General features: G+C 38.5%; 1 protein-coding gene across 1 annotated transcript in view; it reads left to right on the forward strand.

The window, feature by feature from the left end:
* The first annotated feature begins 497 nt into the window (after positions 1–497).
* The window catches only part of LOC132706979 (frizzled-2), a 48,725-nt gene continuing 29,852 nt past the window's right edge, over positions 498–19,370 (forward strand). Inside the window, exons 1-2 of the mRNA XM_060678578.1 lie at positions 498–774; positions 17,326–17,360. The gene's annotated coding sequence lies outside the window, so the exon portion shown is untranslated. The remainder of the gene's footprint in view (positions 775–17,325; positions 17,361–19,370) is intronic.

A 19,370-nucleotide genomic window follows, 5' to 3' on the forward strand; every position in this document is an offset into this window, starting at 1 on the left:
ATATGCAACATTTTACAAACTTTTCTTTTGTTTTGATATTATTTGAAAGTAACGTACCTGAACTTCTGAAACGCATGGCTTCTTCTATGCAGCATCTTATTTCATGTGATGGATTTATATCTTGATCAATCCAGCAGCCGAGATATTTAAACTTTGTCAGTCTCTCCAACGGTTCTCCGTTTAAAAGTAACAGAAGCACCTAAAAGAAAGAATACTGTTTCCACGTTATCCCCCTTGTTCGGGCCATCCAGACAGGTTTTTCCCATTTTCGCGCCGTTAAAACGCGTAGAAACGCAAAAAGATTGGTTTTTTACTGCGGTCCGTAATACCGCGTGTGCGCAACCCCGTCCACCTGTGCCGAAGAAAATCGCCCCCTGTTACCTAAAATTGGAATCCGCCGTCACCCCGCGCTTCCGTCTTACCATCATGATGCTTCGAGCCGAACTCGGTCGCGTTCGGGTCTCGCGTCGGCTCTAATCGCCTCCGCCGATCAGAACCAGTGCACTATGAAAACAAGTTAGCCACGCTCTCGCCCGCAGTTCAGGTTTGGCAGCGGCGACGACGAGAAGTGCGTGGCAAACGGTCGCCGGGAATCCATTTTTGAATAACGATTCCGAATATTTCAATCAGCCTCAACGCTGGCGCGAAGCATAAATATTTGCGCAGTTTAATTAATCGTAGTGGAGAATGAATGAATTATGACCGGGGAGTGTTTTTTGTGCCAAATATAACGTGGATTAACTCGGGCCTGTTTTATTTTTGAACGTTTCAAAGGTAAGAATAGTATACGAATACCTGTGTCTAGTCTGATTCATGGATTCGCGTGTTATAAACGGAACGGTGTTGATGTTGTGGATCGGGCTTTCGCACGTCAAATGCCAAACCCGTTCGGTTGAAGGACACGAAGAAACTTGAGTTCGATTGTCGTCATATTCGCAACATTCCTATTCAACATATTACTTGACAAGTCGAAACTAAACGTTCTAATAATAGGTAGTATCCAAGCATTCAGCTGCTATGAACTTGGTTTGCGAGAACCAACAGTACTCGTTTTTGTTGATGTGGCATATATTTTTGAGCAGTCTTCTGAAACAATAATTCATTATACATTTGCTAAAAATAACGACATTTCTCAGACAGCTTTATTCCGCTTTTGTAGTTTGATAGTTCAAAAATATTCTTTATAGTTTTATTTGCACTCTTATAAAAAATAAAAGCAAAATTATTCCGGTAAACACCTTAAAAATTGGCAAACTTTTGATGTATGATCTATATGAAAAGAAAGAAAAGAAAAAATGACAAGAGAAAGATTACTTTCAATACCCTGTAGTTTTAAATCGCTCATCGTCCGTGTAAGACATATTTTTGTCAATAATCGTTGACGACAAGAATTTAAATTGATGTATATTTGAAGGATTATACCTAAGATGTCTATTTGGTTTCTTAACATTACAGCACTGGTCTCAATTTTTCTTGTTGAATATTCCAAATCATATGAAAGAAAACTTGCTACAACATGTGTGAAAAAGGTCTTATCCAACACACTTGAAAAAAAATGCTGATGGATTGGTCTTTCGATGAATAGCGATTTTGCTTCATTTTCTTAAGGTGCCTGTCCGCTACGAACGTTGGTGATCATTTTGGTCATGATAATTTTGTTGGTTGGCATCCGGAACAGACTTGCCAAACCATGCTCGAACATTGCCCAGGCAAGAGAGAGTCTCCTGCGTCCTGGTGCTCTTCCTCCTGAGATTTTTCCCTGAGTGATACACTGGAGTAATTCATGTCATCATCCTGGGTTACTCATTATGTGAACCATGTATTGAAATTTGCGGCATTTGACGATGTTGACTATTTCCATGGATTATTTTATTCTCCATAACAATTTGTCCTAAGTAATCTTCTGAGTCCATGGTATCTTCAAGATTCTCCTGTACTGCCAGCATTCAAAGGCTTGGAATTTTTACATGGTTTTCTCTTTTAAGGTCCATGTCTCCATACCGTACAGAGGAACCGAGTACACATAAAACTTCAAGAGTCTTTTATTTTCTTTTGTTTTTCAGTGGGAGGCTGTGGCTTTTGAATACTTGACCCATAGCTACGAAAGCACTTTTAGACTTTCTAATTCTGCACCGGATCTCTTGATTCATTAATTATAGTTCCCAGGTAAATATGTTGTGAGACTCTTTGGATTCTTGTTTAGAAATAGCTTCATCGGGGTAATAGTCCGGTAGTCGTCACAGATTTTCCCGTCGGGCTTCTCTGGGAGAGTTATAAATTCAGATTTTAGCCACTGCGCCGGTATAACTCCTGTTGAATAAATGGAGTTGAAAGTTCTTGTAAATGCTTCGATTTGGTCCTTCTCAAGCAGCTTAAGCCGCCCTGGCGGTACTTCATCTAGCCTAGTGCTTTCCCGTTCTTCATTTGTTGGATTGCTTCATGGTAAAACGTTAATTATCTACAAACACCGACGCGATACTAAAAGTACACCAGTTGCCGCGGATATCGTTCCGATTTTCACCTCTCGATCCGGGAACGTTACGTAAATATGACCGTAGGTAGTTAGAAAAGGCAAACAGCATGCGAGCGCGCCTTTAACAATTTGTTTTATGATATTTACACACCACCGTGCGATCAAATATTAAACGAGCGCCTCTTTGGACGTTTCAACAAACCGTTCGTATCGCGGTTTTAATTATTTACACGGCCGAAAAGCGCGCCCGGCCTTATTTGCCGTCAAACAAAAACGCCGTTTAAACAGAACGCCGACTTAATCCACGGAAATTGGAGCGTTTTCGGTTATACCTCCAAACGGAGGCGACAGGTACCCGTTTTTCGGGGTTTTCGTCCGAAGAATACGCGTTTTATTGAATTTTCGAGCGTCAATAGATCGCGGCTCCCTTTGACGTCCACCCTCGATAGACCGATTGCAGCTGGAACGGAATCTGTCACCTTTTCTGAAAAGGCCGGCCCCAAATTGGTACCCCGAAGCACTCTTTTGTTGCGAATATTGTCTATCGTCATCGAAATTGTAATTCCGTGCATACGGATCAAATAAAAGATGTCTTATTATTACGTTAAATATACCCTTGTAACTGCTTGGTAACTTAGTAATTTAAAGGATGAATTATAACTCCATAAATATTCGGAACTTCCGCAGTTACGAGATAGATAATTATTATTCTTCGTAGAGTACCATCTCCTCAGTGGAGGTTCGCGACGAATTGTTCGTAAGCTTCCCAATTCTGAACAATTTCTGAGCCACGACTGCTTCTTTCTTGCTATAGAAATAGGTTTTTATTGTTTATTTTGTGGGCTAAAAGGAATGACTGAAAACTTTAGTAAATCCATGGCGACAGTTTTCGCTTGGCTTGTATCTTTACAAGAAATCGTTAACCTTCAAACTTGAACCGATCCGGTACCGAGATGGGAACCCTGCGGCGCACCGGTGACTCAGACGTTTTCCCTGCTGCTTGATAAACGACGATAAATTTTATTAATATTCGAACGATCGGTTTGTCGTGTTTGAATTCCTCGTGGGATATTCGTGAAAGAAACGGGATTGCCGATCGATTGGAGGTTATATATAACCTTTTCTTGCGAGATTTAAGGCAATCGGCTTCAGCCTAATTTTGAAAAAAAGCAGGATTGGGGAATGAAGATGTTTGTCTCCTGTCCCTTCTTTTGTTTTTTTCCCAAAAGATGTTGAATCCTTTATAGAGGGGATTACTAACTACAAACATAAACAAAATGTTTATTATGCTGATATGAAGGTCGATATAGATAGAATTTAAGGAAACGTCCAGTGCGTAAATCGAGATTTGGACCACCCCGAGAGTATCTGGAGAATCGACTTATCTTATTTTCGCCCGATCGGTTTAACGTATCAATCAGGGCAGACATCGCGTTTCAAATGTTTTTGACACGTACCAGGCATAGCGGTGCGATCGTCGACGAAGACGTTCGGCATTCTTCGCTCCCATCTCTCTCGGCGGTTCTTCTACCTGCTGCTGGCGACCCTTGTTAGCTTTTTAAATGACTCGCGAAAGTCGCTGCCACGCTTTGGGTCTTACCACGGCTTTGCCCTGGGCGTAACAGGTAGCGTGGTTTGATTGTTTTAGATGTTGTCCCGTTTAGGATAATCTCCCAAGAAAAACCGTTCCATTATGTAAATAAAGGATTTCGATCTACTGACGCGGAAAGAGCACCCGAAATGTGTAAATTCACAACGAAACCTAAAAAATCATCTTCCATTTGCCCTATTTCGCGCAAAGTTCACAATTGTTTACTTATAATCTTTAACTAGTTACTTAAACCGTAAGAGGCTGGCAAGGGACTCTATCCATATTAGGCAGCTGAAATAAAGGCAACCCTGATATGTATATCTGGACACTGTAGCCTGGAGGGAAACGAAAGAGCAAACCTTCTATCACGGAAGACAGCAGAGCTATTTCTATGATAAGGATTTACAACCGACACCTCAAACATATGCACTATGGGCTGACATCCTAAAGGACTTCATACGAGGGCTGAACTTGATGGGAGAAGAGAGATCAATTAGTCGCAGCGGAAAGACAGCAAGGCGGCGACAGACAATAACGTAAATGTAAATCTGAACTTCCACTCCAATGATGAAAATGTATCACTTCTGTAATTCAGAAAAACAATTTGGACATCTTCAGCAATAAAAGCTAAAGAAGCAAGCAAAGCAAGTAAATAACCCATACCCGCTGTTGGTCTGGGCCTATGTCTATGGTTAAGAATAAATTTACCTAAATATGGTGACACATTCACTCATAACTACAAAATATTACAAATTGGTTTAGCAGGAAATTTTCGCTAGAAACTCATCCAACATAGGCACATATTTTGATAAGAGCCGCGAATTTAGATTCGTTATCAAAAGCCATCAATCACTTTTTATCAATCACATCGGACTGACAGTCTGCGCGACTGTGGAAACGTCGTATAATCTAGCAAATCTGTTGGCTAAATATGGACGATAATTCGATTCTGAATCGATACTGCGCTCGTACAAAGATCATTCATTCGCCGAACTTTCTCGTTTCGCGTTTTCCAGGAATTTTGACCATTTTTTTGCGTTCTTTATCGACCTTAAATTCCCCGCTGCTGAACATTTATGGATTCCGAAAATAATTCCGCGCCAATATGTCCAATAAATCTGCGCGATTTACATAACAACGGCGGCAATTAACAAGTCTTTATCGCCAGAAAATGTTTATTTTATGGATTTGTTTGCGTATATCGTCATGTAACGATAAACTGCAAACACAAATGTCGCCAAATCTGATAAATAGGACGGAATGGACTCTTCTATGAATTACGCGTATTTTTAGGGATTCTAGACTTACTAAAGCTCGAAAACTATCAACCTTCTTTAAAATAATTAAAATAAGATCCTCGTACGTGTGAATCGTTGAGTAATTAAAAAGGCAAGTTCAAATAATCCATGTCCTTTGAGTCCATTGCGGCCATTTTATCTCACAACTTTACACCCTGTGTCTGTCTCTGTAACAGGATGTTTTATATTCGCTGATATTTGTGACACTAACCACAACTTAAGACATTCCAAGATCTGTGTTTATAAACACATCTTCTGCATTTCCCCTAGAGACAAATACCTCGCGTAAGTTGTTTCTGTCAGGTTTAACGTTCTGATGAGCTAGTCGCGCTGCATGGTGATGAACGTTAAACGTGTCGATAAAAATCCCTGCGAAGTCTCCCCGAATCGCACGTTCGTCGAGGGTTCTTAACCCCGTAAATCATCTCGGACACTCTTCACGGCTTTCTGAATTAAAAAAAAAAAACAATACGCATAATTCTGTAAGTTGAAAATTTATCGCACAGCGTGTAGTAAGACACCTCGAGGCGCCCGCAAATTTATTTAAACGATGAGCATCGAAGATAAATATTTCACACCCATAGAGACTCGGTACCTCATCTTATTTATGACCGCGCGTCGAGTACCACTCTGCTTATTTTGCGCTTTTAATAACCGGGTAGGTGGTGCGTAAATCACTTGGCTTTATTGGACGATGCGCTTCGCCATTTGTTCCGCGGCTGTTTCGAAGCAGCGTGGTACTTTGTTCGCGAACGTTTGAATCTTATATGTGGCACTTAACACGCGACCATTAAAAATGTCGAGTCTATCCAAAATAAACTGCCATCTCAAACAGCCAATGAAATTCGATTTGAAACCACAAAAATCCTTAAAAAATCAAAACCACCTAAATCCAATATTACAAAGCCTCAACGCATCGCCCTAAAATCTCTAAAATCCAATCCAGACATCGTGATCCTAAAAGCAGATAAAGGAAATGCTACGGCAGTCATGGACACAAATGAATATCAGGAAAAGATTCAAGATATTCTTACAGACGGATCATATCGTCAACTTAAAAAAGATCCTACGCCATCTATGGATCGCGAACTTAAATCTGTTATTAAGGCTCCTTCTCTGTCAGACTCCGTGAAAAAATCTGTTACCCGTCACGACTCTAAAATTCCTCGTCTCTACGGACTTCCAAAGATTCACAAACAAGGATTACCCTTTTGACCTATTGTCAGCACCATTGGTTCTCCAACATATTCTCTAGCAAAATATCTAGCTTCCTTATTAAAACCCCTTACAGGGAAAACTAACAGTTTCGTACGTAATTCCTTTCACTTCATTGAACAATAAAGTATTACTTTAGATTAATAAGATATTCTAGTTAGTTTCGACCTAGAATCCCTCTTTACGAAAATTCCTATTCCTGAAACTCTCGACATCATTTCAGATATATTAAAATCCGAGAATCTGGAAGCAAACCTTCTCACTTTAATTGAAAAATGCTTATCGGGAACTTATTTTTCTTATACATTTTTGAACAAACGTCGGGAACAGCTATGGGTTCTCCACTATCACCAGTCATCACGAATGTATTTGTGGAAGCCTTTGAGAAGATAGCTCTCGACACCTTTCATCGAAAACCAAAATTATGAAAACGCTACGTCGATGATACTTTTGTTATTTGGCCTCATGGTCAAGAAACCCTAGTAGATTTTCTTAGACATTTAAACTCGATACACCCTAATATACGTTTTACCATTGATTTGGAAGCTAATAATAACATGCCATTCTTAGATATTCTTATCAATAAAAAATCATACCTAACATTGGGTCATTGTGTTTACAGAACACCTACGCATACAGACCGATACCTTAATGCATGGTCACATCACCATCCGGCCCAAAAATCATCGGTTATCAACTCTCTTGTTTACAGAGCCGTAATACTATCTCAACTCGAGTCACTGAAAACAGAATTAAAACACCTTCTCTCTAATAATTTCCACATTCAAGATATTAAGCGTTCCATCAAAAAATATACTTCACCACAACCTTCCAATAGCAATGAGGATGAAAGCAATCCTACACTTGCCACTGTGGTCCTTCCTCACATTCAAAACATCACTAACCAAATATCAAAAGTCCTAAAAAAGTACATCAAAACCAGATTTACCACTTGTCCAAAAATCTCTCAACATCTGCGGTCCGTCAAAGACAAAGTTCCATTTGAGACGCCAGAAGTTTACAGCATTCCATGCATATGCGGCAAAGAATACATTGGAGAGACCGGACAAAAAATATCAACTAGGCTCAAAGAACACGAAAGAGCCTTCGACTAAGACAAATAAACTCATCAGCTGTTGCCGAACACACTCATGAAACCGGGCATAAAATTTTATTGGATAAAACTAAAATTCTTGCATGTAATCAGTTCTTCTACCAACGAAAAATCCGAGAGTGTATAGAAATCTATAAACAACTTATAATCTTAACCACGACTCAGGTCTCTACCTGTCGCCAATTTGCCGGTGTTTATACCCCTCATTAGCGTCCTCCTCAAACAATATATAAGCAGGTACAGAGTAAAATACGTGCCGGGTTCAGTCATGCTCTGAAGAAACCAACAGGATGATTGGCGAAACGTCAGCAATTTCGACTAAGCAAAAACTGACGCAGGAGGAATCCAGAAGTTTTGTAAAAAGCTACCAGTTATACGTTGGAAATGTCCATTTCATAACGCGCCACCACTGGTGTTAGTTCTTCCCACACCCAGCTTTGGGTGATGAAAACTTTACCTGTACGAATTTTCTTGACCAGGAGCGACACTGATAGATCGTGCCAAGAGTAGTTTTCAGTGAATAATCACATTTTGGTTTCTGAGTTCATGATGGTGTGAAAAGTGCCAACTTAAGTTAAGATGGCACTTACTACGCGCGTTATGGATAAGATGCTATAAGAGTTGGAAGATTACGTCTAGTTTTTTGCGACAGAAAAATGAAAGATCGATTAATAACGTCTTCCAATCTGTAGAGTTCAACAACTCCAAAGTATAATTTTTGAGCAAGAAAATTCCCGGAGGACATACCATCACTGTTACTAAAAACTTTCTTCAACAAGTTAATGTAATCCTTCGTCTGCAACGTCACCAGCTTTATTTATGGAATGTAACAGGTAGAAGATTAGGTCGGTTGCCACATCTTATACTAGATGTACAATATCGACATCATGGGATAAGAGTATCCGTCAAATATTGTATTTTGAAAACACTATTTGGATCGTTAATTTAGACTGAAATGGCACAAAACGTTCCAGGTTTCCTTTACAACAGCGTGTCTTTTTATTAAAACAGTTTTACTGCTCAAAATGAAACAATCTGTACATATTTTTTGCCACTCATTTTTGTCAAACTTGATTCTCCAAAAACTTTGGCACACACACTGAACACTTGAACATGCCAGTTTCGCATATGTTTTGGTCTGACGTTGTTATCCGTCGTCAGTCATTTCGAAATGCGCGCGCGTCAAAGTTCGCTGACCACCATATTTTTTCATTTAGATACAAACACCGCGAGTTATTGGCAATAATAAAACAAACGTTTTATTGCGGGGCAGCGAACGACTCTCGTTTTGTTTGGCGATATGTAATTTCTTCAACGTAAATTACAACGAACGTTTGACAGGCAGTCGTAAAAATAGACTTATCGCTTGCATTATTTATATTCTGAGGTCGCGCGCTTCTCTGCTGACCGTGCCCGATCCGATCGAGCGTGGAAATTCGATCGTTTACATTTCGTACGACCTAACCAAAGATTTATTGCCTAGTACGGACTACGCAGATTAACTAGACAATGTAAAATTTGTTATCTGTCGTTGTTTGCTTTGTCGTCGATTGTGCATCCGAGTAATGTGCCAGTGTCGCACGCCACCAATATAAATAAACCTGGTCTAAAAATACTCGCGGCCTAAAACTGCGCTATTAATAATTGAAATTGGTCGTTTGGTATCATAGGTTGTTTGTTATTGCGCAGCGATCCGTAACGATGTCGCGCAAACTGTCGGCACTTCAGAGACGATGGCCTTATTAGCGAGTGACTATTTTTGATTGACAGTTTCAGTAGGTCGGCGTCATCGGAAAGGTTGGCAATCGTTACTGGGTTTGTTTGTAGGTTAGAATCAAGACAGTCGGTTGTTATCGACGTTGCTGGTAAATACAGAAATATCGAATGGATTCTATTCGCTTATTTCGAATTTGACGAGGTTTCGTGGTCGATATTTGGTAAAACCAAAACGGACTGAAAAGGAGGAAATGAATTGCAATTTTGACAAGTTAGTGTTGAAATCCGTGTTGTTATTGAGCTTTTGTTATTTAGCCATATTGTGTTTTTTTAGTCTTGTTTTAAGTATACTACCCTAGAATTTTCATTTGAAACCGGCCCTGCACATACCTAACCTTTGTTGAAAGACAGTAAATAGAAAATGAAAAGCTTCTTTAACTATGATTAAAACCCAAACTGGTACAGAACATACTTACACTTCTGATTGCGCTTTTATGGTTTAAGTTTTCGTTGGTTTTGGACATTATTTTAGTTCGGTGTTTCATGACGCGAAAATATTTAAGAACATTCCCAAAAGGAGGCTTTATATGTCCAAATTGAATTAATAGAATTTTTAAATTAATAATTAAATTTCAAACTTTAATGCAAGTTATATTTAATCATATGATATATTTCCACATAAATATAGCTCTTTTTGCAGCAAGCATGTGCTGAGGATCATTCAGACGTCATTTATCATTCAACTTTGGGCACCTTTGATTCCAAAATTGAAAAATAAACGAAAAAATGTCGTATACCGAGTTTTTTTATACTTTCTCGACGAACCACACACAACTTTTAAGTATTTTATTTGATTTAGATCAAAAGAAACTAAAATGGTCGCTTCGGTATTTTTAGCAAATTTACGCTCTTGTGCCTATTAGCGAATTACTGAGTCGAACGCGGGCTAGGAATTCTTCCGCGCAATTCGATCTCCTTACGGGGTATTAAGCGCATACGCGACACAAAAACAAGCAATTTCTAGGTTGACGTACTGTATCTACTGCGTTAAAAGCCATTTTATTGCCGCTCGTTTGTAGTTGTAAAGCGTTTAGCGAGCGCTAGCGCACTGACTGGGAGCTGAACATGTGCGGTCGACTCGGTACACAAAAACTAGTACCAGTACCGATAAATATGGCACCCAATGATCGAACGTACCCGCGAGCGTGGACCGTATACGTCCGTAATTCAGCCGCCGATCTTTATTGATTATTATTAACTAGGTTAATATTTCAAACGGTCGAGATATTCAGCGCGAGTGTCTGGTCGTTTCCGCAGGGAGAAAATGGTAAGTTTCGTCGGGGTGAGCATATCCCATTGCATACCCTTATGATGCAATAGAAATTCGAAAAAATAGGACCGTTTCAGCTAGTTCAGTCATCAGTCTCAATTAACCTACCTCTCAGAACCTACTTTATCGAATTAAATTTTAAGTTGGTCCCAAGGTTATCTACTAGTATACTAGTGGTACTTCTCGTGGGAATTTTGTTCACAGTCTCTAGAAGCTGTTCAGCTGTAAGTAAGAAAATATTTAAATGAATATCCCAATTCTAATGATGCGGTATCAGTATCTTACATGTACAAAATGGACGGTTCTTCTCGGAATCAGTTAGCCAGGTTCAACATAATGTAACGATCATACACAAGTATTCTGCAAAGTTTGAGTAACGACACGTACACCATTATCTTGGTAAATGATGTTTCAATAACGTTAGATCAGATTCCGATGGGTTTAATTTTCACATCGGTTTTGACTGTAAAACCCTGTGTCGTAGGATAGAACAAATTAAAAAGACAAACGATTTGAAAACATTATTAAAAAAGTAATTAATAAAGCTATGAAATTGTTTTGGGTACTCTCCAAATCTCTTAGTCCACTTAGCGAACACTCCGTTGGCGATAAAAAATAAACAGAAATTAAAAATAAAAACCATGGAATATAAGGAAAACAGATGCCACTGATATCTATTAGATAAATGCATATCCCTTTTTGAATATAAACATGAACCATAACAGTTGCAACTAAATGCTAATAAAAATCAGACGAACTAATGATCTTCTGGGTAATAGTGACGACGAGTGAAGAGATAACACTACCCACTTGTAATCGTCACTTTGTTGCCTTTACTCATTTTGTTGCATTGGGTTTTTGCTGCCACTCGATTGGTCTCTGTTCATCATAACTTCCCTGCAGTTGTTGATATTCATAGTCTATGGACGATAATAGCTCACAACTTTTTGGATTATCTAATCGGCTTCGTTCCTGCAAAATTATGATGCCCCGCCATATTCCGGAAACAGTACTGCCTTTGTCGGAACTCGCCCTAGTTAAACTGCTATTTTGCTTGCTAGTTTCGGAGCTTTTGTATACGTCTTTCATCACGCTTTTTAATGCGTGGTCCATATACTTTGTTGCAATAATGGAGTGGCGACAAGACAAGCGATACGCAATACTTGTATCATACGATAACCTTAAAATTTCTAGACTGAACGAAATGGCGACAGATTTGCCGGAATTAATCTTTAGAAGATAATGTTTTGTCTCCAAGTGGTACGGCACATGGTCAACACGTTAATTTTCTTTTGCAATTAACATTAAAATTAATAACGATCGAAAGAAAAAATGTCTCCTCCGACAACGCGCAGAAGCCCTCTCGTAAAAGAAAAATGTCTGCCGCCTCGGGGCGATTGGCGAAATTTATGTGCCGAACTCGCCTCGACTTATTACAACTTATATACCCGAGTTCGCAAAAGGCACACGTAGTTGTTTCGTTATTTTAACGGTTTAAACCGATTTTTCTCGTTTCGTTTAGCTGCGAAACTTTCCAGACGCAACCGAAAGATTCCGACGCCAAAGTTTTCGCCAGTTTTGTCGTTATTCGGAGCGCCGGCCGCGAAAAGCGACTGTTAACTCGTTTCGTATGCCATCCGTGACAGTCGGACGGTCTTCGATAAAAATAAAATACGCCCGTCGGCCGACGAAACTCGGGTTTCGCGAAACAAACGAAAACTGAAAAACTGACGTGGCCGATTCGGTTCAAACTTTTTTTTTATTCTTTACTTGATCTGATAATCTGAAAATTTCGAGTTATAAAACAAAATTTCAAATATTCGATTTACCCGTAACTTGAAATTTTGCTGCCAATGCTAAAAACACGACGACAATACGAGAGAGCACACGTGATCATCCCTCCTTTAATATGACCGATTGGATTCAATATGTTTTCTTTATTTTTTAATCCAATCCATCTGACGCTGAGCACGAAGGGGTAGAACAATAAAATTTTAAAGTTTTGAGATAAAACATGAAATTTTATTACAAATGTTTTAGTTAAAACACGAAATTTGCGTGTCCTTTCTGCACCTTTTCGTACTTCTATAATGGGTTTGCAATTTCAATTAAAATATGTGTTATTTGTTATTGTACTATTGTTAACTAATCGTAAAAAAAAATATATTTTTGTGTTTGTATTTTTCACTAAAATCTAATGCAAGGTCACTGTTGGGAATAAAGCCCGCGCAGGTAATAAGGCCGGGCACCCATTTATCAATAAAAAAGAATTTATAAGTATTATGGCACCATCTATGTGTTGGTCTGTTACCCAAATTAAATACGCAAACCTGCATACTCGATGTAGTTTTCGACAGATATTATAAAAAAGTATGATTGAACGGTGGCGTTTTTTTCGAAAAAAAAAAGGGTTAGGAAGCCAGTATTCAAGAGTAAAATTCATTTTTTTTATTTAATATATCCTTAATATGATTTCATAGCAATGTGGGTAATAAGGCCCAGACAGTTCATTACCCACTCAATGGGCCTTATTACCTTATACATTTTTTAATTTTTTTTTACAAAAAAATGACCAAGAAATGTCGCGACTTGAAGGCCAATTGGCCGCAGGACATAGTGGAAGAAGCACTGTTACTTCTACGTCAAGGAAAATCCCAACATTATGTGGCAACTAGATGCGGTATACCAAGTCGCACCCTTAGAAACCATTTGGAAGCCGGAGCTGCTAAAAGAATTCTCAGGGCACGGCAAGTACAAGAAACTGATATAGTTCGAAAAATCCTTAAATTTTCTGACATAGGATTTCCTGTGGCACCAAAGACACTACTACGAAGTGTATTCAAGTATGTTGAAAACCAAAGCATTTCTAACCGTTTCAACCTTGAGGCAAAAATTGCTGGATGTGACTGGTATATAGAATTTATGAAGCGACATTCTTCTTCATCTCTAAGAAAGGCCCAGTTGATGAATCCTGCTAGGGCAACAAAGCTTAATCCCTTCATTGTTAACGTCTATAAAAGTTGATAATGTTCTCGAAAAATATGGCTTCAAACATCAATCGGCAAAGGTATACAACATGGATGTATGGATGGATGGATGAAAAAGGATGCATCAACGGACAGTCATTACTAAAAAAAGGGGACGAGCGAGTCCACCTGGTTGCTTCAGAACACGCTAAAAATTGTACGATTGTTACCTGCGCAAACGCATTAGGAAATGGTATCCCACCCATGATATTGTTCAAGGGGCAGAGGCTGAAATCAACTTTTAGTGACGGATATCAAGTGAAGATGTCGCCAAAAGGTTGCATGACTAGTCATTTTTGCAAGTTTATTCAACCACCAGTTCTCTTAATATTTGACTGTGCTGCGTCACATCTCCACATTTCACTTGTTGATGCTGCCGACCAAGTGGAATTCACTTATTATGCCTTCCTTCAAATACCACACATGAACTCCAACTCCTCTACAAAAGCTCTTCCATTCTTTCGAAAATTTTTGGGATGAAGAGTTGTTGCGTTATTGGGACAAATTCCAAGATAGGAAAATGAACAAAGAAAGATTTTCTGAAGCTTTTTCGCCAGTTTTTGTAATTCTTGGGTGCATGATGATTTATGGGACTCACTGAACATGTCCCGGAAGCTGTTACATGTCTGTAGTGCAATGTAGTTTATTTTCTTATTTTCCATTACAGAAATAGAGGGAGTCTTATTACCCTCTATGGCTGGAAATAAGGCCCAATAACGAGGTTACGTTTAAGATGTTTTTAAAGGAAAACTGTTTTATATTTTGTTAGATTTTATTTTTCTATGTGTTCTTGCAAGAGAACTGTTTTAAATAAAAATACCAGTTTGATGTTTTAATAAAAATAAAAAAAAATGCAACATTTTTGTTTATATTCCCGATGAACTTATTCAAAATAATCGCTACATTTTACGTTTTTATTTTACATCTAAGAATATCAAAGCATAGCAAAAGAAAAAACGTGTTTTCAAAATATCTTCAAATGCTTATGAACAAATACTTGGCATACAAAACTTTTGGGGCAATTTTCAGTGAGATAATATTAGTAACATGAATTTAAAAATCTGTACGTTGAACATAAAAGTATTTGTATATGTTAACAGAACTTAACAATACCCAATAACTTAAAGAATGTGTTTAGCAAATTTAACACGATTTACAAAATTAATATATGGGTACAAAAATAGTATATTCATTAGTTATGCTGATATGAAGGTATAAAAAAAATAATAAAATTTTATGTCATACTCGGATTCCGTCCGAAAAGGGTCATAAATTTGAGACATTTTACGACTTGGCAGTTTGGGTTTTATGATCGGGAACGGTAAAAACTAAACCAGAGTACACTGCAGGCCACAGGACGCTTATATCAGGTACCTAATTCACAGCAGCTTCTTACGTCTAATGCCGTCGGTTCAATTTCAACAGCCATCCTCGCCTGTTTTTCCTGCAAAACGATTAAAAAAAAATCCGTCTGGCGAAACGAGGGATACGCATATTCATGTAGCCTCCGATCCCTCTATTCGATACGTTTGTCGGCGTGCCTTTGCCTTTGAAGTGACCGATTCGCTCAATAAACGCGGGAGCTGCTTGAGATGTCCGACGCTCAGGGTTTTCGCCTCGATGTTATCGCCCGTACGCGAACCAGGAACACTTGAACCACTCAGTGACGTACGTGAAAAAAAAAAAAAAAACTTTGACAAACGACTCGTTAACGGGCCGAAAATAACCGCAATTACTAAACCGGTAACGAGCGGTGGTGCAGTGGCGAAGGAGGAATTAGAAAAGTGGGCAGTTTACGCGGATCACGTGCCCAACAACAAATTTAATTCTTCACTGTCACAGGAAACGGATTACAACGAAAACATAGCTAATGCGCTTCGCACCTCCGCTCCTACTAAATTAAACAGATTGTTAAGTATATGTGCGTGCGGATGCGACCGTGCTCGCCTTTTTGTATCTTCTTTATTTTTTCCCGTATTTTGTATTTCGAGACGTCGTTAGTTCGTGGATGGATCGGTTATTCCGCGGGCAGTGACGGCGGGAAAGAAAAATGACGACGCCTCGCGTGGCCCAGTTCTCGACCCAAATTTCATTTATCCTTGGACCAACAAACAACCAAAAGGCAAATACGAATGTAAGTAATTAAATAAAAAATATAATAATAACTAAAATACAAGGAAACAAAAGGTTACTGAACAAACATTTCAAAAAATAAAACTGAAAAATATCAGAAAAAGTTAAACCTGTGATTTGTAAGCAGTCTGTCGTTATTAAACAAAAGCGTCCAAAAAAATTTTCCACAAGCTACCGTGTACTATTTACAAGATCCCTGGACGTTTCGACAGCCATACTGTTGGCTTCTTCAGCGCTTAACTGTAACTGTTGTGCATTCTACGCCGTATTTGCTTATATACGGTTTGCGGAAGTCGGATTCCCATATTGGTGAGAGATTTTTAAGTAGTAAACAAGAACTCTTGCTAAAGAAATAATCGATTTTTTTAAACTTCAGATTCAAAAATACTCATTATGAGTATGTAAAATCGAAGACTTTCCAAGAAATTTATATTAAATTTTAGTTTTGTGAAGTAAAATTTATACCTCGATTTTTTATTTTAGATGTCGTACTCATTATTTGGAGATATAAAGTATATTTTGCAACTAGTACTTAAATATATATTAGATAAACGAATGAGGAACTGAAGAGCTTTATCAACGTGTTGCATACTAACTTTTTCCACTACCATTTGTTTGTGGGTACAATCCACCGAAAACATCCGGTGATAACCTCTTTTATTTAATCAAAATGTTATTAAAATCAAAATTCAAATTTTTGAAAAAACTGATGCGTTAAATAACACGGAAAAACGACGTAATGAATCAATCCATTTTCAGGCGATACCAGTTCAAAACAAACGGCCATTACGCTCCTATTTTTCGCCCAGTTTTCAATTTTTATGGCACTTACCCGGGTATACGACACCAGTACGGAACAAATTGATTTATGCACTACAGAAAATTGGTCCCTGCGTGCCAAAGTAGATAATAACACGATGGTCGATCCCACACAAGAAAAAAAAAGACTTCAGGTAAAACCAACTGTGGACCGCCACCAGCGTTGCCACGCACACCCTCAGAAGTTGCATTTTGTTAATTAAATAGGCTCGATATATTTTCCGCGATCTTCCGAATGTCAATGGCATTATAATTTCCTCTACGGTTACGCTAATTCAACTCGATTAGTTTGATTTAATCTCGACTTTCTGTCCAAATCCGACGAAATCCGGCAACATAGCGCATCGACTCAGCCGTCAAGCAGTGCCGCGCGGACAAGAGAGATGCAAAACTGATTATATGTTTACTTTGACGCAGGAAGAACGCGAAGCACACTAGATAATTTGTTTAATTTCTTTATTTTGGACGTAATTGCCTCCGTTTCGAACGCAAATTCTAGCCGACGAGCCGGTCCGATTTGCATAATTTTCGACGACGTTGAATCGTTAACAAATAACCTACAGCCTAGTGGTCGATCGCAAAACTAGTAATCGTGTTTTGTTTTTTTCAGGTTGCTACTGCAGACAGATCTCCCCAGCAGAACCAGTAAGTTCGAGTGTATCAATCTTGGTTATTACTTTGGGTTAGCAGGTGTTCAATATTCGTCTGAAGTTCGGTTGATTAAGGTCGTTTTGAATGCTGCAACGGGCTGCTTTTAACTTTCTATCTTACCATTTTTAAGCTGTGACCCTGCAGCAGTAGCTTTTTATCATTACTTTTAGGACGTCTCATCATTTTGTAAGTCTTGCAGTATATAAAACAGCCTTTAGAAATTTGTCCTGATCATCACTTAAAACGAGAGCGATAAATGATGATGTCAATGATTGTTTGATTTGAAAAATAACTTTAAGTTGTTCGGGAGCGCTGAGACCTGTTTGGAATATCGAATTATCTTGGTATGCGGTTTATTTAAATCGCCGTCTGTGTGTGCGGGGCAATTAGAGGCTGGGGGTTAATTGCCATCAAACGGTTTAACCAAACATACAACAAACACCGACCTGAGCAAACAAAACCCGCATGAGTGTTTGTTTTTGAGGCTACTTTTCGTGGGTTCTGAAATTCCTAGAAGTATTTCAGATTAACAATGAATAACAATAATTTTTTTGCTGACTCACTGACTAGGTGAGGGACGAATAGTATCACAAAGGAATTTTCTAAGTTGTGGGCAAAGTTTTAACATATTTATATTATATTTGTAATGACTGTCGGTTCTTTACTGTAGACTCTCGGAAAAACGAATTTAACCAAAAATTGAAATGCACTCCCGAGATAAAGATAATGTTTAAAAAAAACTACTGTAGACTAGCAATCATATTTGAAGGAAGGCTAGTTAAAGAGGAAAAAAGGGCTGGATCCGGTAAACATGCTTAGATTAAAGTTATATTATATTTTGAATGACGTTGTCGACTCTCTGTTGCTCATTCGAAACACAAAACGATAAAATCTGGTGGTGGTGGTAGTATATATCCATAAAATTAGGCAAGCTGATATATTAAATTGAGATTAAATTAAAGAAAATTAAAAATATTGTATATTCGTGAAGTAACGAATTTAAAAAAATGTATTCTCGTATTGCAAAGAATGTACTAACCTAAAACATTCGCAATAGACGATTGTTTTGATTAATGGTTGTAATTAAATGACGGTTAAACATTAGAAAACCAAACTGAAATTCGTTGTTTTACTACGTAGACACAGTTAAGGTATTGCGAAAACGACGTTGTTTAAAGTTGTTTAAAATTAAGTAACCAAAATGGAATCTAACCAGAAACCACTAAAATCAGTGGCAGGTTTTCGGACTGTTACTGTTTCCTGCGTTTTTCCTCGCTTTGTTTTCATTTTCTATTTTCACCTATTTTCTTGTATATTTACCAAAATACTGTTAACATCATAGGAAGGCAATTACCGGCACTTAAACGGATAAGAGAATAAAAATTCAATGAAAGGTTTATAAATTCCGATCCGAAAAGCTGTCACGTTGTATTTATGGCACATTTTAAAATTCTATTAAGTTCGTCCGTCCGAAAACGTGAACCGGCAATAAATATCGAAAGCTGGCCCACGAGTAAAATTTATAATCTAGAAATTTTCATTCACGCCTAGGAGCAGCAGCAACAGCAGCAGCAAAAAACGCCCTGCATTTTTCCGACTTCCATCTCCGTTCCACCGTGAAATAATGTCCGTACTAAATCAGCCAGTTATCGAGTGGTTAATTAAATACTTACGATACCCGGCGTAGGACGCAATTACGTATAAATGCATATTTACATTAAATCGCCAGCAAAACCCGTTTAAAATGCCGTAAAACCGATATGGCGTCGAGATAAATATTTGCTCGCGATGTGAAAAACTGATGGGTGGAATGTGACCGTTTTCGACGTCGCGATAAACGTTTTCTCCGGCTGAAAACGATGTCCGAAATGCGTCGTCGTAATCGATGAAATCTTGAGGTATTTCGAGAGGCGACTTAAAAACCATTGGCTTGTACGGTACGCTGCTCGGTTCCACTTCTCGCACGTACATTTTCGGACCTGTATCAGTCTACGATCGAAGACA

Source organism: Cylas formicarius, unplaced genomic scaffold (assembly GCF_029955315.1).
Source record: "Cylas formicarius isolate icCylForm1 unplaced genomic scaffold, icCylForm1.1 PGA_scaffold_9__14_contigs__length_23061073, whole genome shotgun sequence".
Lineage (NCBI taxonomy): Eukaryota > Metazoa > Arthropoda > Insecta > Coleoptera > Brentidae > Cylas > Cylas formicarius.